Source organism: Tamandua tetradactyla, chromosome 4 (genome assembly GCF_023851605.1).
Source record: "Tamandua tetradactyla isolate mTamTet1 chromosome 4, mTamTet1.pri, whole genome shotgun sequence".
Lineage (NCBI taxonomy): Eukaryota > Metazoa > Chordata > Mammalia > Pilosa > Myrmecophagidae > Tamandua > Tamandua tetradactyla.
This window is the reverse complement of record NC_135330.1, coordinates 128,696,339-128,721,997: the sequence shown is the minus strand read 5'-3', so window position 1 is coordinate 128,721,997 and position 25,659 is coordinate 128,696,339. Positions and strand designations below refer to the sequence as shown.

The 25,659-nt window shown below is 35.8% G+C and overlaps 1 pseudogene; it reads left to right on the top strand.

Annotated features, from left to right (window-relative positions):
* Positions 1-827: 827 nt before the first annotated feature.
* On the top strand, positions 828-4,589 carry LOC143680493 (ubiquitin carboxyl-terminal hydrolase 14 pseudogene; annotated as a pseudogene).
* The last annotated feature ends 21,070 nt before the right edge of the window (positions 4,590-25,659 follow it).

The following is a 25,659-nucleotide window of genomic DNA, read 5'->3' as shown; positions in this document are numbered from 1 at the left end:
GCAATGAATTGACCCAAATAGGAAAAAGATAAGAGAATATGAAATGTCAGGAAGGAAGAAGGAATAATTAAAAGAGCAGAGGTATGAGTATATATAATAGACTATAGTTCTCTTCGAATTTATAAATCATACTTTTTATTGAAACAAAATTTTTAGCACCATCTGATATACAAAAAATGATATTTATAAGCAAGGAAGCATATATATATGCAACTGAAGTTTCTACACATCATTCAGGGTTGTAAAATGTACATGTGTATTGTAATATGTAGAGCAGCAACCATAAAAGCTATACAAAGGAATACACTCAAAAATACTATAAATAAATCAAGAAGTACCTTAAATATAAGTAAACTTCTGAATGCAAGAAAAGGAAAAAGTAGCAGAGGAAACAGAAAAGGAAACTGAGAAAATGGTAAAATTACATGCTAATATAACAATAACCACCTTAAATGTATGTTGTCCAAATATACCAATTAAGATAGAAGATTTTTACAATTTTAACAATTAAGAGATGATAAAAAACACTTCTCAACTACGTGCTATTTATAAGAAACTCATTTCAAATTTGATGGCCTATGTAGGTTGAACATAAGAAGAGGAAAAATATATTGTATGCTAATGTGAATTATAAAATATCAAGAGTGGCTATATTAATATCTAATGAAGTTAACTTCTGAGCAAAGAAAATTAACTATAAACAGAGTTCTATAGTTATAATTTAATTCCTTAATATTAATTCCTTAATTATAAAGGAATAATTCATTAGAAAGACACAATAATCTTAAATGTGCATTTGCACATTAAGGAAAGGTCATAGAGGAGGAATGGACAAATCCAACATAGTCGGGGACCTTAACAACTCTCTGTCAGCAACTGACATAACTACTAGACAGAATATGAGCAAGGATATAGAAAACCTAAACAATTCAATCAAGCAACAAGATCTAATGACATATATAGAACACTCTCCCAGTGGCAGCAGAATATACACTTTTTCACAAAAGCTTATAGAACATTTAACAGGATAGGCCACATTCATGCTGGACCATGAAATAACCCCCCTTAAAAGAAACTTAAAACAATTAACATCATTTAGAGTATTTTCTCTTAGCGTACTAGAATCAAAGTAGAAGTCAGTAAAAGAAAGACAATGGGACATTTAAAAAGATGTAGGGATGAAAAAACACAGCTCTAAATAACCCATGGGTGAATATAGAAGTCTTAAAGAAATTTAAACAAACAAACAAACAAACATGGAACTGAATGGAAATGAAAACAAGATACACGAAAATACGTAGAATTCATGTAACGTGGTGCTGGGAGAGGGAATTTATAGCAGTTAATGCTTACATTGGGAAATAAGAAGAGTTCTCAAATCAAAAAGGTAAGTTCCTACACCACCACCACCAACAAAAGGAGCACCTAAACACCAGTGAGCAGAAGAGAAACCGTAACGATAAGAGCATAATTCAATAGTAGTGAAAATAGCAAAATAGAGAAAATTGAGCAAACAAAAAGCTGTATCTTCAAAGATCAATAAAGTTGGTAAACCTCAGCAGAAATGGCAAACAAATAGAGAGAAGACACACATCACCAAGATTAGGTACGACATGGGACACCACTACAGAGCCTGCCACTATTAAAAGTCAATAAAAGTACAGAGATTCTTTTTTAGTTATGGTATATTGGAGTGGCTAGAGGGAAGTACCTGAACCTGTTGAGCTGTGTTCCGACAGCCTCGATTCTCGAAGACAATTGTATAAAGTTATAACTTTTACAATGTGACTGTGTGATTGTGAAAACCTTGCATCTGATGCTCCTTTAATAGAGGTATGGATAGATGAGTCAAAAAAATATGAATAAAAATAAATAACAGGTGGGATGGGGCAAAATAAACTGAGTAGATGGAAATATTAGTGTTCAATGAGAAGGAGGGATAAGGGGTATGGTATGTATGCTTTTTCTTTATTCTTTTTATTTCTTTTTCTGAAATGGTGCAAATGTATTAAAAAATGATCATGGTGATGAGTATACAACTATGTGATGATACTGTGAGCCACTGATTGTACACCATGTATGGGCCGTCTTGTATGTGTAGATTTGCCAATAAAAATGTATTTTTTTATGAAGTCAATAAGGGAATACTTATTGACTTCGTGCCCACAAATTCAAAAGTTAGAAGAAAAACTACAAACTATCACAATCAATGATGACTAAGTGAATAGCATGACTAGTCCTATAACCATTAAAAGCATTGAGTGTGTAATTTAAAAGATCTGAAAAAGAGATCTCCAGGCCAAGATGGTTTCATGGGAGAATTTCACCAAAAATATAAAGAATTAACACCAATTTCCACAATATTACTAAGAAACAGAACAGGGGAGAATTTTTAAATCTATTTATATGAGGGCAGTATTAACCTATAAGAAAACTACACAAATTAGGTGCAAAATACACAGCTGAAGACCAATATCTTGTAAACTAAATACAAAAATTCTCAACAAAATATTAGAAAGATCAATCCAGCAATATATAAAAGAATTATATAGCATGGCCAATTGGAATGTGTTCCAAGCATGCAGGACTGGTTCAACACGTGAAAAATCAATCAATATAACCCATCATATCTACACGCTACAAAGAAAAATCATATGATCAAATAAATTGATGTAGAAAACTATATGACAAAATCCAACATTCATTAATGATAAAAATCTCTCAGCAATTTAGGTGTAGGAGGGGATTATCTGAACTTGATAAAGAATATCCACAAAAATCCATAGATGGAATGAGACTCATCGCAGCGGAGCCGCAGCAGCCACCACTTGCGGCCACAAGAGCTTCTCACTCCTTACCTTTTGCAGGTCCTTCCAGGCCAGCCTCTCTGAGCCACCGACTTCCCTAGCTCTCAGCAAGGATGCTCTACTCTGTTACTTAGTAAGATGGGGAAAGGAAAAATTTGAAGGTGTAGAATTGAATACTGATGAATCTCCAATGGTGTTCAGGGTTCAGTTTTTACACCGGAAGGAGTCCAGCCTGACAGAGTTATGGTGAAAGAAGGAACTTCAAAGGACAATAACTAGGGAAACATCAAAATAAAAAATGAATTATTAATGATGGGGTCAGCAGATGCTGTCCCTGAAGAACCTTCACCTTAAACTGTCTTTGTAGAAGACATGACAGAGCAGTTAGCATCTGCTATGGAATTGCCACATGAAATGTCAAATTTGGTAACAGTTGTTACATGAATGGCACAGTTCAGTTTATCCAGTCCATGCCTGAACTCAAAGTGCACTTGAAAATATGCAGGCGCCTTGAGAGTTTCTGGGGAAGTAGCTTCAGCAAAGTATATTACTTCAGACCTTAGAGATTTGTTTGACTCTGTGGATAAAACTTCTTCTAATATTCCACATGTTATTCTACTGCAATTTTTTTAATATGCTGTATGGCGGGGTCTAATTTCATTCTTTTTCCATGTGAGTATCCTGTTATTGCAGCATGATTTGTTGAACTGTTTCTTTTTGTTTTTGTTGGTTTCTTTTGCTTGTTTGTTTTGGGAAGTGAACGGGCCAGAAACTGAACCCGGGTCTTCCACATGGCAGTCGACATTTCTGCCACTGAATTACCTTCGCACCCACTCCACTGCAATTTTTCCATCACTTTCCCACAGTTTGTGGAGACAATTGAGCAAGGACAACATCTTTGACAGGATGCATATGAATATTGGATACAAATGATGTGAGCATTACAGAAATTGGAAACCTTAGAGGATAATCCTGTTGAAGAAACGGATTCTTCGTCTGCGTCAGCAGTGACACTCTCTAAAAAGAAAAGTTTAATTGGTCAGTTCATCAGTGTTGAGTTTGGCATGATCATGAAATATACAGAAGCTGAAGAAGAAGTCACAAAAGGAAAGGAAAATCAGTTTCACCTTAGCTGCTTTATCGATCAAGAAGTCAAGTATCTTTTTACAGGACTTCAATTGCATCTTCACGAAGAAATTGCTAAACAGTCTACAACACTGCAAAGAAATGCTTTGTATATCAAATCTTCCAAAATCAGCTGGTTACACGCTTACTTGATTATTCAGATAGTTTGATTATTTATAAAAAGAAAGAATCTGTGAATGCCAAAGCTCTTAAGGATGTTAAATTTCCTCTATGTTGGAAGTGTATGAACTATGAACACCAGAACTTCAAAAGAAAATGATCTCTCTTCAATCAAAATTCAAGTTTCTAGAAGATAAAAGGTGAATCAGTAGCCAAGACAAGTGACAAAAGGTGTATTCCCCTGAAGGAACTTAAGTATGAATTATTTTCATTTTCTGATGATATTGGCTCCAATAACTGTGGATACTTTGACTTACAAGCAGTGCTAACACATTAAGGAAGGCCTAGTTCATAAGTCATCACATATCATGGGTGAAAAGTAAAGAAGAAGAATAGGTTAAGTTTGAAGATAAGGTCAGCATCATTACACCAGAAGATATTTTGTAGCTTTCTGGTGGTGGAGTTGGGCATATAGCTTATGTTTTACTCTGTGGGTCTTGCAGAGTTGAAATACTAGAAGAGAAGAGTGTACAGTAATCCTCATTTCAGTATTTATGCCTAGCTGCAAAATAAATGTTACTGGTTCCTAATTTCTATAACTCAGAACTTTAAAGGAAGATAACAAAGGAGGGCAGAAGCAGACTTGAAAGCCACTCCATGCATCAACCTACAAAATTACAGGAAATATAAAATGATCTTTGGACTGTGCTGCTGTGGGTAAAATGTGTCAGGAAGACATTTTTATGAGGCTTGTTGCCTGCATAATTGTAAAATAATTCTGAGTTGAAATGCCTTTCAACTATTACCTTCTGTGATTTTTCTTCCTGGCTTTCTTAGCCCAAGAATTAGCACCCAGGTGTTTATTGTACAACTATTACCTATTATTTGTTGTTCTTGCATGGTTCAAACCACCATTCATAGCTGCCATCCTTTGCCTTAGCTAACAGAATTGTTGTCAGGGAGGTGGAAGGAAAAGCGTTGCTCTCACTGTGTAAATTTCATGTTTTTGTCCTCATCCCTTCTAAACATGGGTACAATCAAGCATGTGTCTAGCCTGATGGACTAATTCAGTCTTTCTGTTGCTGGCTTTTTGTGACTTTAAAATACATTGTGGAGAGGCAGGGCAAGATGGCCTCTTAGTGATTTTAGCTCATCCTCCAGAGCAGCTAGTAAAGATCCAGGAACAGTACAGAAGAGCTGCTGGGGCTAATCAGTGACTGGACACACAGCATACACCAATCTAGACCAGGTGGACCAGATGAGACCCCACACAGAACTGTAAGTCCTCCAAGCTGTGGAGGCTGGCACCCCTCTCCCACAGGTCATGGCAGGCTGGTTCCCCAAGGCAAAAGGAAACCTACTTTACTAGCAGCAATAGCTTAGCTTCATCAAGCACCACTTGTGAAATTAATTAACAAATTCTGACTATTGAAAATAGGCTTCGGGCACATAGAAACCTAGAATAAGCACTGAAGTTACTAGGAGCTTCTGCCTTGACAGAGAGGAGGCAGGGCTGATGGAAAATATAAAGAGGCTTTTTGAGTTGGACAGCACAAAATGCTGCAAAAGGGCTGGACCTCATAAAAAGGGAGCACATATGCCTGGGTATACATAGAGCCACTTACCAACTTAAGCTCTTGATTGACAAACCCAGAGAGCTGGGGTCCTGCTAGCTCTGAAGAGGCTTTTTTTTTTCTGCTTTTTTCCTACTCCTTAACAGCTTATTAGATAGAATTGGAAGCCTTCTTAGGCTCCAGCAGTGCCCCAGCAAGGGTTGAATTAAGCTTATCTGAGAGACAAAGTAGCTAGTCAGGTGAAAGGAGTTAATTCCCTAAAGGTTATATCTACCCCAAGAGATAGGTGGGTCCCAGCTCAAGTGGAATCCCTCCTTCAAGGAATTCAGGCCCCAGGGACTGGAAATCTGAAGCAATTAAAGCCAACCTACAACGTCACCTCTGACTTAACCATGCCCCCAGCAGGGAGAGTCTGCTGATCGGAAGACTAAATACAGTTAAGTTGTCAATTCTACCCAATTGATTTATAGATTCAACACAATACCAATTAAAATGCCAACAACTTACTTTTCAGAAATAGTAAAACTAATAATCAAATTTATTTGGAAGGGAAGGGTGCCCTAAATAGCTAAAAATATCTTGATAAAGAAAACTGAAGTGGGAGGTCTCACACTACCTGAATTTAAGCATACTATGAAGCATCAGTGATAGGATAGTACTGGCATAAAGATAGATAGATACACTGACCAATGGAATCAAATAGAGCATTCAGATATAGACCTTCTCATCTATGGACAATTGATCTTTGATCAAGCCAACCCACCTGGGACAGAGTAGCCTCTTCAATAAATGATGCTTGAAAACTGAATATCCATATGCAAAAGAATGAAAGAGAATCCATATCTTACATCCTACACAAAAATTAACTCAAGATGAATCAAAGACCTAAACATTAAAACTAGGAGATAAAATAAGTATATTTTTTTTAGTTCCTTCACCTAAATTGTGAGTGTTGTCAGTTAATATGACTTTCACTTTCAGGAGAGGGTGGGGGGGCTACAGAATTGAATGGGAAAGATGAGACCATAAGAATTGTAATGATTCTTCTGTATTTGTTTGATTACTCTAACTTGGAAGGTTTTCAAATTCACTGTCTTATTTGGTCTGAAAAATTTAATAAGAACACGAATTTAGCTATAGAATTCAGATTCTGATTTTCAGGATGTTGTTGTACTAGACCAAGTAAGGTAGATTTAAAGCACAGCCTTAAGTCTCATGTGGCATTAGAATTTTTGAAACGGTTATTCCTAAGTTTCCATCACTATAAAAAGTTTGATTTCATTCTATTTGATCCAAAAACATTATTCCAAAGATAGTTTTAAAGTGAAATTGGATTTACCCCAGTGTTGTTTTCAACTAATGAAGCTATTTTATAATTCAGCCTTGCTTGTGAGGGAGAATTGACACACACACATAAAAAAGGTCTATTTCCTAAACATGCCTTAAAGGTTTTTTCACTTCAATCCTAGAGTTGTGTGGTGTCACTGCTTAACTAGCAGGTGAAGTTAAGCCCAAACAGGAGAATTTACAGTACAATATGTACCTTCAGTATCCCTTCTTCAGGATTCAAAATAGTGGTCACCTAATGTTGAAACCCTGAAGTTAATGCTTATGTGGAAACAGGAAAGGTTGATGGCACTGCCTTCAGCTGTTACTATATCATGCTTTCCTATTTACCAGGTGGCTTTCCTCTATGTGCCATGTGAATGTCACAGTAATCCCTGAGGTAAGCTTCCCTATTTTAAAGACTTAAGAGGTTCAATAATTTTTGTAAGTCTAAAAAAGCTAGATTTCAGAATTTACCATTCTTTTAATGGGGCTGGCAGACATTTTCTGTAAAATACCAATAGTAAATATTTAAGTTTTGCAGGGCATACAGTCTCTGTTGCAACTGCTTGAGCCTGCCATTGTAGCACAAAAGGAGCCACAAACAGTACTTAAACAAATGAGCATAGCCATGTGCAAGTAAAACTTTACTTATAAAAAACTAGGCGGCCAACAGATCATCATTTGCCAATCTTCTGAGCTTGAAAAGTGTAAGTGAAAATACAGCTGTCATGTGGTTTCTGAAAGTCATATTCTGGAATTTTAGAATAGCTAGTTAAATTTTTTAACTACTAATAGCAGACAAGAAACTAATTTGGGATATCTTATGAAGCTATATTTCCCTGAATATTGCTTACTGACTTCTTTATAAATGCATTGAATTTATTTAACAGAAGTATATTCAGTGACCCCAAGGACAATTTATTTGGTCATTTTTCCAATCCCTACTCCCAAAATCCTAGGGTAAGTTATCATGAGCCAATATGCATTCTGTTGTTCTTAGAGCACCAGCCTACTATATAACTGTTATAAAAATGTTTATGTTTTACCAAAAGCAGTGGGCATCTTACCAAATGCTAGCTTAGTAAGAAAATCTTATCACAGTTTTAATAAAAAAATAAAACTAAACATGCAAAAGCAAAAACAAACAGAAGCCTATAGGTAACATAATATTTACGGCAAAAGACTGAATGCTCTGCCCCTAAAATTGATAAAAAGTAAAGGTTCACTACTGGTTTTCCTCAACAGTACTGGACATTCTGGTAACCTCAATCAGAAAGAGATTGAGTTGGGGAGGAAGCATAAGATTTAAAAGTAAGAAATAAAACTATCTTTTTTTGCATATGATATGCTTGTACTTGATTTTAACAAGTTCACAAGATACAAGGTCACATACAAAAACCAAGCAAATTTCTATAAACCAAAAATAAGCAAACAAAACCAAAATAAAAAAATTAATAATACCATATACAGAGAAGTCCCAAGCAAAATGGAAGAGTTAAATGCTTCAGTGCTCTAGTCTCTCACCAAGACTCTGACCAACCAGGAATGTGTGCAGATGTTTTGATATGTTTTCATTTCTCAGCCTGGGGAGAATTGAGGTCTAATGGAACGGCTGGCCATACCTTGAATCTAAAATCAGGAACAAGCAGCCCCACCTGCTTATCAGAGAAGGAACCTGTCACAGACATTGCTTGATACATGTTTTTTGCTGAGTGGCAGGGCTTTTTCATCCTGGAGTGTTTAAAACCCAGACTTCAGGCGATGTGGTATAGGTGGAGGAATAGATACCTATATCAATGTGATACAAAAGAGAAGCCAGGAATAGATCCCCACAAATCAACTCAACTGGGTTTTGACAAAGGAACATAAAGTATTCATTGGAGGGAGGGTAGGCTTTTCAACAAATGGTGTGGGAGCAATTGGATATTCATAGGCAAACAATGAACCTCAATCTAAATCATACATTTTGAAAAATTTAATTCAAAATGGGTCATAAGCTTAAATGTAAAATGTAAAACTAAAACTTTTAGAAAAAACATGAGTGACTAGCATCAAGATCTATGTGTACTCAGAATTCATAGAGTTGACACCAAAAGCATGATCCATAAAAGAAAAAAAAAGATCAATTGGATCTTACCAAACTTTGAATTTTTTTGTCTGTGAAAGCCAAAGTGAAAAAAATGAAAAGACACTCTACAAAGTGGGAAAATATTTTTCAAACACATATCTGACAAATAAACCTTATCTATAATATATTAGAAGGTCTAAAAAATTCAACAGTAAAACAACAAAAAATCCAATTAGAAAATATATAAAGGACAGGAACATGCATTTCACTGAAAGTGATATGAAGAAAACAAACAGGCACATGTAAAGGTGTTCAACTTCTTTAGCCATCAAGAAATGCAAATCTAAATCAAAATGTTCTATCACTGCACATCCATCAAAAAAGCTAAAATAAAAGACAGTACACCCAAAGTACAAGCAACTTAAGAAAAAACAATTGAAGGTGACCTTATTTAAATGTAAAACTTTTGAGATAGAAAGGACTTTATCATGAAAGCAAAATGACAATCTACATAATGGGAAGAAATATTTGGGAAATACATGTCAGATAAACGTTTAATATCCAGAATATATAAAGAAATCTTTCAAGTTGACAAGATGACAAAAAGCCCAATTAAAACATGGTCAAAAGACTAGAATAGCTATTTCTCCAAAGGAGATATAGATGTCCTAAAAGTACATGAAAAGATGCTCACATCAGTTTTCAGGGAAATGTAAATAAAAACTACCATGAGATACCATTTCAAACCCATCAGAATGGTTGTTGCCAAAAAAAAAAAACGAAAATTACAGGCGTCGGATAGGATTGAGAGAAATAGGAACACTTATTCATGGCTGGTGGTAATGTAAAATATTGACACCTCTGTGGAAGAAAGTTTGGTGGGTCCTCAGAAAGCTAAGTATAGACTTGCCATATAACCTAGCAATCCCACTACTACCAAAACAGTGAAAGTAGGGACTTCAACAGATATTTTCACATTGATGTTCATAGTGACATGATTCACAAGTGCAAATGGATGGAAACAACCTAAATGTCCTTCAATCAATAAATAGATACATAAAATGCGGTATATTCATAAAATGGTATATTATTCAACAGTAAATAGAATGGAGGTGTGATATATGTAACAACATGGATAAAACTGGAAGACATCATCTTGAGTGAAATAAGCCAAGCACAGAAGAACAATTACTGTATGATCTCACTGATTTAAAATATTTAGAATAAGCAAATACATAATGTCAGAATCTAGAAATAGGTTAACAGGAGATGAGGTAGGGATAGGGAATGGGAAATCAAGACTTAAAAATGTGCAGGGTATCCATTTTGAATGATGGAAATAACACAGTGATGGATGGTGGTGATGGTAGGACAACATTGTGAACACAATTGACAGTATTGAAATATATGTCTGAATGTGGTTAAAAGGGGACTTGTTAGGTTGTATGTATGGTAACAGAATTAAATAAAAAAAAAATCCATGGAAGTGTGCCATGCAAACAGCAAACCCTAAATTAAATCATAGAGTATCACTAATAGTACTAGTATAAAAATGTGCTGTTTTCATTTGCTAAATCTGATGAAACACACCATACCAATACTCAGAATACAATGGGAATTTATTAGCTTAGAAGCTCACAGTTACAAGTTCATAAAAATATCACATCAAGGAATCAATAGACAATGCTTTCTCCCAGAAGACTGGCTACGAGCAAGCCTGCGCTTCTCTGTCATGGGGCAGGCACATAGCGAAGTCTGCTGTTCTCTCCCTTCTCTTCTGGGTTTCATTGCTTTCAGCTTCTGGTTGCTCTGTCTGTGGCTTACTTTCTGAACTTCTGTGTGTTTCTCTCTGCCACTGTGTCTGGTCTCTGTTCTGGGTGAGTTTAATAGTCTTGCAAAGCAATGCAACAGTAGGATTAAGACCCACGTGGGGCATGTCTCAACTGAAATAACCTAATCAAAAGATCCCAACCATTGGCCCAGTGGTACAACAACTGAGGAATGGAAGGGGGAACTGTGGTGCATGCATACAATGTACCGCTGAGCAGCCACAAGAAGGAATGAAATTGTGAGGCATGCAACTGGGTGAATGAAACTTAAGGACAGTATGTTGAATGACGTCAGAAACAAAGAGTAATATTATCCTGCCTTAATCTTATGGGACTAACTATAATATAAAAACTTGGTGAACTAAAGTTGAGAGCATGGGTTGTCAGGTTGTGGCCTATTGTAAAGGTTCCTAGACTGTAAGCTCTTATAACAGTCATGTATTTTCAGGAGTTGTAACTGTTATTTCTAAATTCTGAGACACTGAGCTATTTGTATATAACCTGGTCATTCCCAGAAACTTTGGTATGTGACACCTGTGACTCAGAGTTAAAGCTATGAAGCTCTGGAAGCCAGCTTTAACCCATGCAAGAACTGTTTTAAAAAGTTGAAAAAGGGATCAGACTTCAACTACAAATATGAATGAAGCTGATCTGGATAGGACTGGGGTAGATCAGAATACAGGGTAAAGGATGATATTGTCCATATTTTAAAACTTCAACTCCTATGTGAGACCAAAGGGAGAGTTGCTCATTTGGTGCAAAATTTATATTTTGGGTAGTGCATTACCTAATTTATCTTGTATGGTCAGTTTAGTTGGACATCACAAGTACATGGAATCTTGAATAGGATGTAAGATCTTGTTGGTTTGTCCAAGTTACTGTGATGCCCTGATATATCCCAGAGTAATTTAGGCAGTAAATAAAGAAGTACTTGTAAGTACTTGGGGGACTGGGAGAAAAGAGGAAATATTTAACTTCCCCATTGGGAGAATTTCTGATTTTCTCACAAGCAGTTGGGACAAGCAAACCAATGGGCTGAGCCCACAATCTTGGGGTTTGCCCTTGTGAAACTTATTCTTGCAAAGAATAGGCTAATCCTAATTATAATTATGCCTAAGAGTCATCTGCAGAGAATGTCTTTGTTGCTCAAAGGGCTTCTCTCTCTAAAACAACTTGGCAGGTGAACCCACTGCCCACCCTCCAAGTGGGACATGACTCCCAGAGGTGTAAATCTCACTGGCAATGTGGGATACAAACCCTGGGATTCACTGGGACCTGGCATCATAGGATTCAGAAAGCCTTCTTGACCAAAAAAAGGAAGAGAGAAATGAGACAAAATAAATTTCAGTGGCTGAGAAATTCCACACGGAGTCGAGTAGTTATCCTGGAAGTTATTCTTATGCATTATATAGGTATTCAGTTTTAATATATGGGGTATTGGAATGGTTGGAGGGAAGTACCTGAAACTGTTGAGCTGTGTTCTAGTAGTCTTGATTCTTAAAGACGATTGTATAACAACATAGCTTTTACAATGTGACTATGTGATTGTGAAAACCTTGTGTCTGATGCTCCTTTTATCTAGGGTATGGACAGATGAGTAAAAAAGAATGGATAACAAAAGAATGGATAAAAATAAATAATAGAGGAAGATAAGGTATAAAATAAATTGAGTAAATTGTAATACTGGTGGTCAGTGAGAGGGAAGGGTAATGGGTATGTGATGTATGAGTTTTTTCTTCTTTTTAATTTCTTTTCTGGAGTAATGCAAATGTTCTAAAAATGATCATGGTGATGAATACACAACCAGGTGATGATACAGTGAGCCACTGATTGCACATTATGTATGGACTGTATGTATGTAAATATTTGTCAGTAAAAATATTTTAAAGAAAGGTCCCACCCACAATTGGTCTACACCCACAGGAAAGGATTAGCTTTAAGAATATGATCTCCTGTAGTACATAGAGCTTCAAACCATTACATGTGCTTTTAGCAAAAACAAATGTTCCACACCAATGTATGGTGTTAAGTATAGGGTGGTATATGGGAAGCCTATATTTTTAGGATTGTTCTGCAAACCCAAAACTTCTCAAATAAAGAAAAACAATTAATGATAACCCCAAATGCTTGTGATGATGCTGAGAAATTGGAGCTTTACCGAATTCCCTCTGCCAACAAAACGTCTTCCCTGTACTCCCTTGGACTCAGTGTTCTTCCAGAAATCCTTTCCATTCCATTTCCCTTTACATATTTTCTCTTTTATAAAAAGCATATGTACTTCCCCTACCATAGCACTTCCCATGGCACTTACTGTGTTTGTCTACTCGTCTTTCCTCCCTGATACACAGTAAGACCCACAAGGACAAGATCACATCTAGCATGCTAGGGGTCTCACACAGTTCCCAGCAGATAGCAATTTACTTTACAAATATTAGTTGAATGAATGAATAATTGTTGAGATCAGGGAACTTATTAATCATTCTTGACCTTCTAAATGTAATATTCAAAATGTTACTCACTTAACAAATATTTATAAACTTTAATTTTACTTCCTCCCAGGACCACAAAAATGTTACCCTTTTGAAAATGCCTATCCCCTAATCACCTCAGCCATACTCTGGATGTCAAAAGCACTTTGTAACTCTGTTTTATAAAAGCAGTATTTTGCTCCTTTTTGTTTCAGGAAATACCTAAAATCAAAATTTATATTTAATTCATTAGCATTTTCAATTAACTTGTAATTTATTTACTGCATGTTTTCCAGTACATATTTATGGATGATGTATATCTACTATAATATCTAATGTATGCTTGTGTTTGAGATAGATGTAAGATGCAAGAATGCTATAACAGCCAAGGTTATATTTGCTTTAGCTTCCTCATGACAATTTGTCTAGTAAATGAAATAGGGGGCAATACAAGATATCTAAATCTCCCAAAACATTAATCTTTGATGAGCGATTGAAAAAACAGTCAACCATTCACCCAGACAATCAACCCCAAAAAATATCCAGGTGATTAGTAGTTTAAGGAATAAAAGGTCTGGGAAAATGTAGAATCCATCTAAGAGGCTGGCAGAAGCAGAAGCAGATTTAAATCTTAGCATATGCATGAACATATCTTATGGACTATGAGAACACAGTTTTGTCAATAAATCAATTTTCCATCAAGCATTTTAAGAAAGAATAAAAACATTTCTACCTCCTTGTCTTGGTTGCCAGGCTGTAATGAGAAATATCACACAATGGGCTGGTTTAACAACAGGAATTTATTGGCCCACAGTTTAGAAAGCCAGAAATCCAAAATGAAGCCATCAACAAGGCTGTGCTTTCCCCTGGAGTAGCAGGATTCTGGCTTGTCACAGTGCTTGGGGTTCCTATGCTTGATCTCTACCTTCTGTCACATGATGATTGCAGTTTCCTAGGATCTTTTCTTCTGGTTTCTGCTGACTTCCAGCTTCTTGTCCTACCCTGTGTCCTTCTCTGAAGCTCTGCTTTTGGAATCTCTTCTGTTTATAATGCCCTCTAGTCATAAGCATTAAGGCCCACTCTAATTCAGTTGGGCTGAAACTAACACCTTCAAAAGATCCCAATTACGGGGTTTACACCCACAGTAATGAGGATTACGATTAAGAACATGTCCTTTTTGGAGTGCATAACTCAATCTTCTATAGTTACAACCAACATTTTTATTCTCCTTTGGATTAAATTCCTTTATTTTATTGCATTTTAATATTTTTGTAAACACATGTCCTAATTCTTATGAGATACTATAACTTACAGTAATATGTTTATCATTGAAATAATGATATATGTAATTCATGCAGCAAAATTTATTGGCTGCTATGCTGGAGACCTGGGTTCAATTTCTGGTGCCTGTCTATGCAAAAAAAAAGTTTATTGGGTGGTGTGATGGTGGCTCTAAGGCAGAACTCTTGCCTGCCATGCTGGAGACACAGGTTTGATTTCCGGTGCCTACCCATGCAAAAAAAAAAAAAATTATTGCAGGAAAGTGCCAAATGGCTTATGATTTACTATCATTTGGGACATTCAATTCAACTATATAATCATGTAGGAGTTCTGAGTGTGTATCAAAACTAGTAGCAATGCTATGTTTGCTCTGTGCATTATTTATAGTGTTTGAAAACTCTGAAGTGAAATGTACCGCTTCTCTCAGTATGATGACTTTTAATAAAGACTTGAAACAGTTCTGATTTGTGCTTTGAGGAAAAACATTTTACATATATTTTTGGAAATGAGTTTACTGACATTTCAATGATGACATCTTAGAAACACTTTTTTTCAAGTAAATGTTCGTGTGTGTGTGTGTTTGTGTGTGTGTGTGTGTAATGACATATTCATAGCTTCCACTCGAATATGTCTCTAAAATGATCCAAAAATGTGTGTTGTTAGGACAAAGAAGTTATCATAAGCTGAAAAACTGACTTTTGAAAACTCCCTGAAGTGGTCTCTTTTACTTATTCAAATTCTTTCATTAAATAATCATTTAAAGAATGTCTGATCTATGACCCATTTCCTAACAAACTTAAACCACTCAAAATATTAATTTACAGAAACATTTCTTAGGAAGCTATCAAACTGATTTTGTAGTTTTTTAAACACAGAGAAGCTACAATATTGAATAAAAAATAAAAAATTCTATAACATTATCAGCGGGAGATAAACTCGATGTATTCAGATGTTTATACCTTCAGGAATAGACCCTACATAAATATCTAATTCTATTTTTCCCTACATTAGTTTATTAATTTCTGTCCTTTGAAGTCAATAATAAATTAAAATGATTTAATTTTAGGATAGGTTATTCTATGCAATTAGTGCTGTGATACTTTACTAGAATGCTTTAGAAATGAGTAGTATCCTTCCAATTTTCAATAAGTTTCTTTTCCTCATAGAACCATTATGATGGTGATTTTTTCCTTGAAATTTTGTATAGTGTTTCAAATATTAAGCTGAGATTATAACTGCCATGCTACTCAGCATAATACAAAAAAATTTCAAGGAATATGCAGTATTTTACATTTCCCTAGTAAGGTCAGTCAGCAGAAAAACACTAAACAAAAGGAAGCAAATAAGAAATCAACAATAACCAATGCAACCAAAACCTCATTAACAGATGTCTTAGAAAATAACACATAAGATAATGAAACAGCTTATTTTCAAGAATTCCATCTATTTTTGCTTATATGGTTCTTTTAAAAGTTATGGAAACTACTCTGAAAATGACAGGACTAATCCTAATGGAATAACAGGGAAAATAGAATAGCTGGTAGATCAAAGAGAAAGGAACCAATTATGTAGCCAACTTCAGGGACTACTAAAAGGTGGTTGACTGAAGGTGATTACAGCATTTCATTAAAAAAAAAATCATATAGGGATATTTTAGTTGACTTTAAACTTTCTTTTTTCTTGTCTTTACAGTTTCCTAATTCACTAAAAAAATCGTATCAGAAGACTTAGTAATTGAAAAGTGTAAATGTAATTCACAGGGCCATGATAGTATTTTGGCAGGTTAAATTTCATCTCCACAGTGATTTGAATGAGAAGTTCCAAGAGAAATTGTCTGGGTGCAAAGCAACCCCAAACAAATTTTGTGAATGCATTAGTCAAGCAATGTGCAAAATGAAATTGACAAATTCAATATGGACCTATTCCCCAAGTATATTGGAAAGTAGATTCCATAGGTTAGTTTTAAGTGACTTAAAAGATAGGGATGCCATCTATTTTCTCCATATTTTTTAGTCTACTAAGTATTTTGAAGCAATGCCACAAATGTCACAAATATATATTATCCTTGTCTCCGTGTATTGATCTTATTCTCATTTTCTCTTTCATTAAATATGATTATGGTGTGATTACTCTGTAGCATCTTGTAACAGTTCTTATGCAAAATAATATTTAAATAAGTACTAAAAGAATAGAATTGTAAGGTGGTTTCACCACTAAGGTAGGTTTTTTTTTTTTTTTTTTTTTTTAAAGGAAGGAAAGACAGAGAAGGAAGGAAGGATGGAAGGAAGGAAGGGAGGAAGAAAGGGAAACATTTTTAAACATTTTCTTGTTTTATTATATTTCGTTTGTTTGTTTGTTTTTTACATGGGCTGGGGCCGGGAATCGAACCGGGGTCCTCCGGCACGGCAGGCAAGCACTCTTGCCCGCTGAGCCACTGCGGCCCGCCCTAAGGTAGGTTTTTTAAGACTTTTATTATATAAAATATAGACCAAGTATTGGGGAAAGTGTGCATATCAGAATTGCCTAGTCTTTTACAAGGTACATATGACTTTTATTTTCAATCTCATTCTGAGGATTTGGCTCACTAGGTGTTAACAACCCCTTTTTCTATGCCACACACCTTCTTTCACACCTCTAAAAACTCACTGCTGTAAAAAAATACTTTTCCTAATGCACCATGGCAGGGGGAAATAAATTGAGAGTAAATGGTGGTGTAGAATTTTAAGATTATATTTAGAGAAATTATAGAGATCAAATCACTGAATTGTATTTTCATATTCCTTCCCATAGCATTTATACATTTAGTGAGAACTTTATAGGGAGCAGCATCATCATATCTGATGAGATTGGCGGGTCGAAACATTAGGAATTGTCCAGTTATTTATCACACTGAAGTTCTCGCCTTTTCACCAACACATTTCCCTTCATGTGTTTATGTCTTTGCACATGACCTTCTTTTGGCTTATAACCTGAATTTAAATACTCTCCTCATAACATATCAGCTGAGTGAATTTAAGTGAGTTAGCTAAACATTGAGACCCTCATATTTCTCCTTTATTAAAAATAGTGGGAGAATAATATTGCTTTTGAAGCATTATAGTGCAGATTAAATTACATTAAAATATATGAAAAGTACTATTAGAGTTCAATTTGAAACATTCATTAAGAACAATGTCCTTACTTTGAATTTTCCATCTAGCAATGTTATTTAAAGATTATGTTAAATATCATATCCTGCTATTCTGACTTATTTTCTTCTCAGTATTGCTAAATATTGCCTTCATGAATATGATCTTATACAATGCATTGCCACTATTTTATGTGCTTCCCTCCCCAACTATATTATGAGGTCTTCCTTCAGATGACAAGACATGATGTATCCATCTTTCTATCTACTGTTCCTGGTGGGTAAATCAGGATAATTTTAGGGTTCAATTTTATAAAATTTGGAAAATTGAAATAATGAACAAATGAATGAATTTTTTGATTAGGAGTTTCCACGCATACTTAAATTTTGGAATTATTTTAATCAAGAAGCACACACAACTATTAATGAGATCAAAAGCCAGAAATCTTACACTCTGAAGATGTATTACAGATAAAAAACGTTCTGTAGACACACAGACACACAGAGACCCAAACACAACCCTGAAACCCCAGTGGGGACCACCAGGCAGATAGAGAAAGAATCATGTTGGGAAATGTCCAACCGAAATCAATACCATAATCAATAAATAAGTTTTTAGAAGCTATTTATGCTCAAATAAAATGAAGTTTTGTAGCAGCAAGCAAACCTTAGCACTATCTTTAACAATGCCTTTTATAAGCTTAGTCTAAAATGTGTATGTGATTGCTTTCTACTCAGCAAGGATCTATTCCTGCAAATTTTGAGAATGAAATATAAATTCACCAAGCATTGTATGAATGTTAATTCATGGTAACTAAGACTAAAAAAGAATATTTCTGCTTTCAAGGAAGCACTTAACATTAGTAAGCCAGACGTGTAACAGTAATCCATTTTCAGCTCAAACATACCGAGCTATCCCATCTATGCATCAGGCCCAGATTCCTATCTCCTCTTTGACTTGATCATGGGAGTCTCACTGAGGTGTTAGGTATGATGTCTAAGAGGTAGGTGGTGTGGAACCCTGGGTCACTTACTTATGACTTCTGACCTTCTTTGGCCCAAGCCTGTGTATCTCTTCATTACAGAAAGCTTTGGTATTGTGCCTGGCTGACCTTATATCTCGGTGGATTTGACTGTACTTTGCTCAGGATGTGCAGTTCCCATCTTATCGTTAGACTGTGCTTCATGGTTGAGGCACTCAGGCCCTACCAGAGTAGAGCCTACAAGGACTGTTGTTTTTAGATAGTGGATAATTTTCCACCGGGGAAAGTGTGGCCTTGCTCAGAAAACTTGAGTTCTGCTTTCTACCTGCCCTTTTGGAGTTTGCTGAGGATTTCACACAGCCTTCCCATTTTTATGGGAATCCAATATAATTGGATTTGCAGGGTCATAAGGCCTAAGTTCTAGAGCAGTTCAGATTGCAAGCAAAGCATTCTTTTTACCTGAGTTAGTGTACTAAGTTGCCCAATAAATGAGCCAGAAAAGTGTTTCCAAGTTCAGGATATGATGCCTTCAAAATCCTATAAGTTCCACACATGTTATGCATTTTTATCTTTTAATCTCTACTGTAAATTTTACTGCACACATATTTGTACAAACCTGGCATTAGGAAAATGATGGCCTATCCAATTACGTTAAAATAAATGCCCAAACCTGAATCTTCTCTAGCTGATCTGAGTGTAGTTTTTCTTTTTTAAAATGTTTTTTATTATGATATACAATATATATACAAAAAAATCAATTTAATTCAAAGTACATTGTAAAAAGCAATTATAGAAAAGATTTCAGAGTTTAATATGGGTTACAGTTCCATAATTTTAGATTTTTCCTTCTAGCTGCTCCAAGACACTGGAGACTGAAAGAAATATCAATATAATGATTCAGCAGTCATACTCATTTGTTAAATCCTACCTTCTCTGTCATAACTCCTTTTTCTCCTTTGATCCTTTTCCCAATCTATGGGAATTTGGGCTATACTCATTCTAACTTTTTCGTGTTGGAAAGAGGTGTCAATAATATGGGATAGAGGATGAACTAGTTGATGTCTGTAAAGAGGCTGGTCCCTCTGGATTTCAGGACTTTTCTGGCCTAGGAACCAATCTGGAGAGTGTAGGTTTCTGGAAAGTTCTCTTAGTGCATGAAACTTTTGTAGAATCTCATATAAAACCCTAGGTTTTCTTTGGAGTTGACGGGAATGGTTTTGGTTGGTGTTTGACAAACCTTGCTAATTAAAAATATCTAGCTGAAACTAGCATAAGAATAGCTTCCAGAATTGCCTCTCAACTCCATTTGAACTATCTTGGCCACTGATACCTTATTTTTTTTACATTTCTTTTCTCTTATTTCTTTTTACATTTTCTTTTAGTCAGAAAGGCATTGTGGATCCCATGGTGTGAGAGCCAGTCTCATCTCTGGAAGTCATCTCAGTGAGACTTTCACACCTGAATGTCATGCTCCATGCAGTGGGAATGTTAATGATTTCAGTTGCAGAGTTGGGCTTAAAGAGAGTGAGCCCACATTTCTGCAACAAAAGAGGTTTTCTGGAAGTAACTCTTAGGTGTAACTATATGTAGACTTAACTTCTCTACTATGGAAATAAACTTCACAAGAACAAGCCTCAAGATCCACAGCTTGGCCTATTGACTTGTGAATGTTTGAGACAGTATCAGGGGTTTCCACAGTGGTATAGCTTAATAGTTCAATATTGTTTCCACCCCTCAAGGGACTTTGTTAACACCTTTTAATTATCTGCTCAGCATACTTTGGGATGTATCTGGGTATTACACTAAGCTATACAGACTTGGATGGAAGGCATTGAAAGGTTTAATCATTTTTTCTTTACCTATAATGATATTCTGATATAACCAAAGCCATTTCACCCCTAAAAATGTAATTCAGGTTCCCGTACCCTAAATCTCTCTTTTTTTTTTAATCCCTTTAGCACATGTTTCTTACTTTACACTTCAGGTCTAATCCATGTGAAGTAATTAATTTAGTGAGCTAAAAGAATGTTCTGCATGATTCAAAATCATCAAAGTGTTAAAAGAACTGTGATATGACAAACAGCAAGCCAGCCTAGCCCTGAATCAAAATAGTACATGCATACTATTTTCAATTTCATATAATTTCAAACATCTTTAATACTCTTTATTGATAGGGGTTGAAAAGAATGCATTAGCCAGGGACTGTGTTGATCTGTTCCAGTAAAGATGCTGTGTTCTGCAGAACAGCTGGTCCGCGAGAAAGGTTCATTTCACTCCACATTCATGATTTACACATAATGCATGAAGAAATTATAGAAATGAACAAGGTAACGTCAAGAGGGCACCAAGAGGAGAAGGATGTTGAAGTTTAACACGATCACTCAGTAAGATTAAAATAAAGAAAACTAAAATAGTAAAGGACTTCAGAAGTAGGCCAAACATCCTCACATTTTAAGCAAGGAAACTAAGGTCTAGAATGATTACATAAATGTTTTTGGAGAAATCATAGCATGAGGAATAAAGTCACACCTGGAAACAGTCACTGTTTGCTTATACTTAGGCCCCTAGCCTATTTGGTTAATATCCAGAACTGTAATCAAGTAGCTGCCATGGGTGGAATTTGCTCTGACCCATCCACTAGTTTCAGAATCTGGTTATGCTTTTTCTAAAAATGTTAGTAAAAGTGGCTTCTTATTTTCTCCAAAACGTTGTTTACTTTCCACAGTACTTCCACTAACAAAAATAATTTCTTCCATAAAATAAACTCATGAAAAGCAAAAGCTGTCTGCAGCACTAAGTTTTGTCATTTTAGGATGAAATGATATGTGAACTAGGTTGCAGAAAAAGCATCAACTCTTTGGTCTGTCTTCATTACTAATGCCTGTTGGTGGGACTGAATCACCCTTGAGTCAATCCATATCACTCAATTGTTAAGACAGCTTAAATGAGCCTATCGGTCATGCAATGAAATGCACTAACTTTTCACATGTGGCTATGGCCTTAGATTGAATGTCTTATAAAATTTAATAAACATGCTTTTATTGTGCATGTTTCTTCCATAGTTGCAATTTTTTTTCACCCTGACTAAAGGTGTAGTTATGTTTAGCTAGAGGAAGATCAAAGATGAAGATAAGATGTTTTTATAAAAATTCTTCTTTAAGAAATTTTTTGCATGAGCAGGATAATTTCAGATCCCTTTCCCAACACAGCATGCTTAGTTGTTCTTCAGTGCATACTGTCATTCAACCTACATTTTTGCCTCCCTAATTTTATGCCACTTATTTTAATCTTGTCTTTGGAAAGCAGTTTACTTTGTTTAGAACCGTGAATAGTTTATAAGGGCCCAATTATATTCTCTCCATATTCAATCACAAGGTGTTGAATTTAAAGCCAAATAAACTGAGTGGAGAGTATAATGTGAAAGGGACTTGATGGAAGTAAAATTGCAGTGGTTTGGATGAACCAGAAATTGCTACCTGAACCGAAGAGTATGTGGTTAGTAACAGCTTACTGTAGGCAAAACTCTCAGAGAAAAGTCTGAAGAATAAGTAGGAGCAAAATAGGCCACAGCTTGCCAAGCAGAAAAAGCAAATAGCAAGTTCAACATAAGAGCTTTCAGGTACTGTCAGTGGATTTGTGACCAGTAGACTTTTCTCCACTTACTAAACCATGATCTGTCTCATTTTAGCATCTGCCAATTGTTCTGAGGCAACTTCCTGGGGGTTATAAGGATAACTAATTTATTTTCTTACCTGACTGGCTGAAATACAAATGCACAAATGTTTACCCATATTTCCTTTATCTGGAAGTCTATAAATGCTGCCTGAGAGGACAAATAAGTCTAGTACAGTTTCAAAATGGGGGGCTTCTTTTACTAGATCATAATAATGACTACATTATAGGTCGATAATATTTGTTCAGTGAATCTGAGAATGACATATGGAGAAAATGATGGCATTTATAGTGCAAAAATAGTCAACAAATTACAATGTAAAATGCCTATGTGAAATACAACAGAATATTTAACATTCTAAGTTCAATAATGCTTACAATTCTGGAGTTGATGGTTGACTGAAAGAATTGAAGAAAGGAGCTAAAAAATGGTTAAATTATGGGATTTCATTACAATGTGATTTAACTACTAAAACAATAGATAATTAGGGGGTGACAGAGCTACAGGGAGATTGATTTGACCTGAAGCATCAGGTCAGATCAATCCAAAGAGTTGACCTACTAGAGAGGTACAAAGGAAAGAAGCAAGAAAGCTTGATGGATGGGAGGCTGCTGAGTGATCTCAAGAGCTTGTGTCCCAGGTACCTGTTGAGACACCATGTAAAGAGTAGATCAGCAAACTGTAGGGGTCATGGGACAAAGGTTAGAAGGAAGTGTTCTGACTCAGCTCTCAGAATTTGGGAGCAACAAGCAGAAAAAGGATGCTAGGGGACTGTGATTCTATAGCACATGAACTCTTTGATCTCTGTTAGCATAGTAATACAGAATGACAAGGCAAGCTTCTTCTCCTAAGGTTTAATTCCATAGAGTATGTAATTATTAATGACAGGTTATTAGGATAACACTTTCATGCAGTACATTTAAATTAACATATTCTTCATGGTGAAAGTGAAATATAATGAAACCCTATTTTAGGTATAAAATGCTATTTTGAATCAATATGTTCTGTATCAGCAAAGGACATTCCGTTTTGAAGTTCCTTGGCAGATGTGGTGTTGATTTTCTCTTCCCATTGAGGACAGTTTTAAAAGGAGAGAATTATTGCTAAAAATATACAGAATTTTGGAAGAATTGAAGTAGGAAGTATATTGGGAAAAATTAATGGGCACTTAAACAAAATCAATGTACCTTTGAAATAAGAAAAAAAAAATACTGTTCAAGAGGTATTTTGAAAAAACTCTAGCCATAGCTTCTCAGGTGCCTATGCTGGCAGATTTCAGCATCCTGTAAGACAATTCACATTTAAAATTCCTTCTTTTTCCCAATTAATAGCTAGAGTCTACCTTTACCAAACATGTCAGAAAGCCCACATTTTTCTTTATGAGGCTTTCTTCTTCCCCAAAAGATTTTGGAATCTCAGGTATTAGTCAAACCAAATATGTAAGATGTCCTGACAAAGTTAAGAAGCTAGGAACTGACAGATTCAACACAATAGATATTTGCATTATTGGCCCTCAGGATTGATACTAAAAGTTAGCCCCACCATTCATTGGAAGCTTAGCCAATGTTCCCTTGAGCCTTCACTGGATCCAATTACACACAGTAGCGCTCCACCGTAGAGTTCCCTAGTTTGAATTCAAGACTATAGCTCCTGGAATTCACATATATTTATCTATTGTTATTTAGTCACAATCACAGAAACTTTCAGCTTCAGAAGCACTTTCCCTCTCCCTCTTCCAAGCAAACAAACAAAGCCAGATTTTGTGCTGAGACTGGTTCATCATTCCAGATTACGACTTCCCTTATGTTGAGTTATCCTCTGGGTCCCATCACATCAATGGTTTTTTTCAGTCGGGACTATTCCAAGTCATATAACAGTATTGACCATCAAAAGGGAAGCTGTGGTATTTGGCTTATTTTCTTCAGGGGAATTCTTGACACATTGTTTCATTTTTCTTCACTAGAGGAGAAATATTTCCAGGCCATGTATTTCCTGTGTTCCTTTTCTCTTGTTTGTTATGAGTGAATTAAAAAGTAGAACACCCAAAATTGAAGGCTAATGGGGTATAATCATAAAGGCAGTTCAATTTATGTCCCTAAAGTGTCTTTTTAAACTCATAAAATGAGAAATACAAGTTATTCTTCCCTACTTTCTGAATGAAATTGTGGTAGGTTCCATGGATTTTCTGGTCTCTCTTAAGTTATCTGAAATTCCTGTAGTCACTATAAATTACAAAATACACTCAATCTAGTCATTAAATCTCTGGTGAAATGTCTTTAATCAGCACTTCGATCTTTATTCAATAAGATTTTTTGTTCTTTTTTCCTAGCTAGGCTTTTCATACGTGGGTGGTACCCTTTGAAGAGGGTGTAACGTTCTCAATTTTTCACGCATTTCTTTCTCTTCTTGTCTTTGACAGCTCCTGGTGAAATGGAGAGTTGCGAAAGAGGAGAGACGTAGGGTAGCTGAGGAAGTTTATACGGGACTGGCTTTCTGAACTAGGGAGATGCTTATTATTGACTCTTCTCTTGGGGGCTACTGTGAGTCCAGCTATTTATCCACCCTTTCCTCTGTATATACATCCCTCACTAAGGCTCTCCTCTGCTTTGGACAGCTGGAGCCCTTCAGTCACTGTGTTCAGTGTTACTCTCCGCACAGACATTTCCACTGTGCTGACCTGCGCAGGTTCCCTGGCACCTCCATACCTTCAAATTTACAAGGATTTTAATGTTACCAGCTCATAATACTGACACATCCTTATTAACACATGCAATCACAGACGACATCATCATCATCATCATTAATGGAAGACATTTGGGTAATTCTTTTCATCATATAGAATCTGTAGTTAATTGTGCTGAGGTAGGGCCCTAACATAAATGTCTTTTAGATGTGATCTCTGTGAGAACATCTGCAGTGGTCAGTTCCCTGATTTTTGCCTTTATTCTGACTTAGTGCTTGCTGTTCTGCTTTACAGTTTCAGATACTTATTGCAAAATTTGTACCCAAAGATCGTTTTTTTTCCTTAAGAATTTCTGTTAAGTGGGAATATTATATACTCTCTCACTCTCTCTCTCTCTCTCTCTCTGATGGTTACTTTCATGTATCAACTTGGCTAAGTTATGGTGTCCAGTTGTTTCATCAAATAAGCACTGGCCTGATTGTTACTGAGAGGTTATTTTGTGGATTTAAATCGTTGGCCAGTTAATTGCATGTGTGGCTAATTACATCTACAGTCAGCAAGGGAGATTGCTTCAGCCATGAAAGAAATCTCA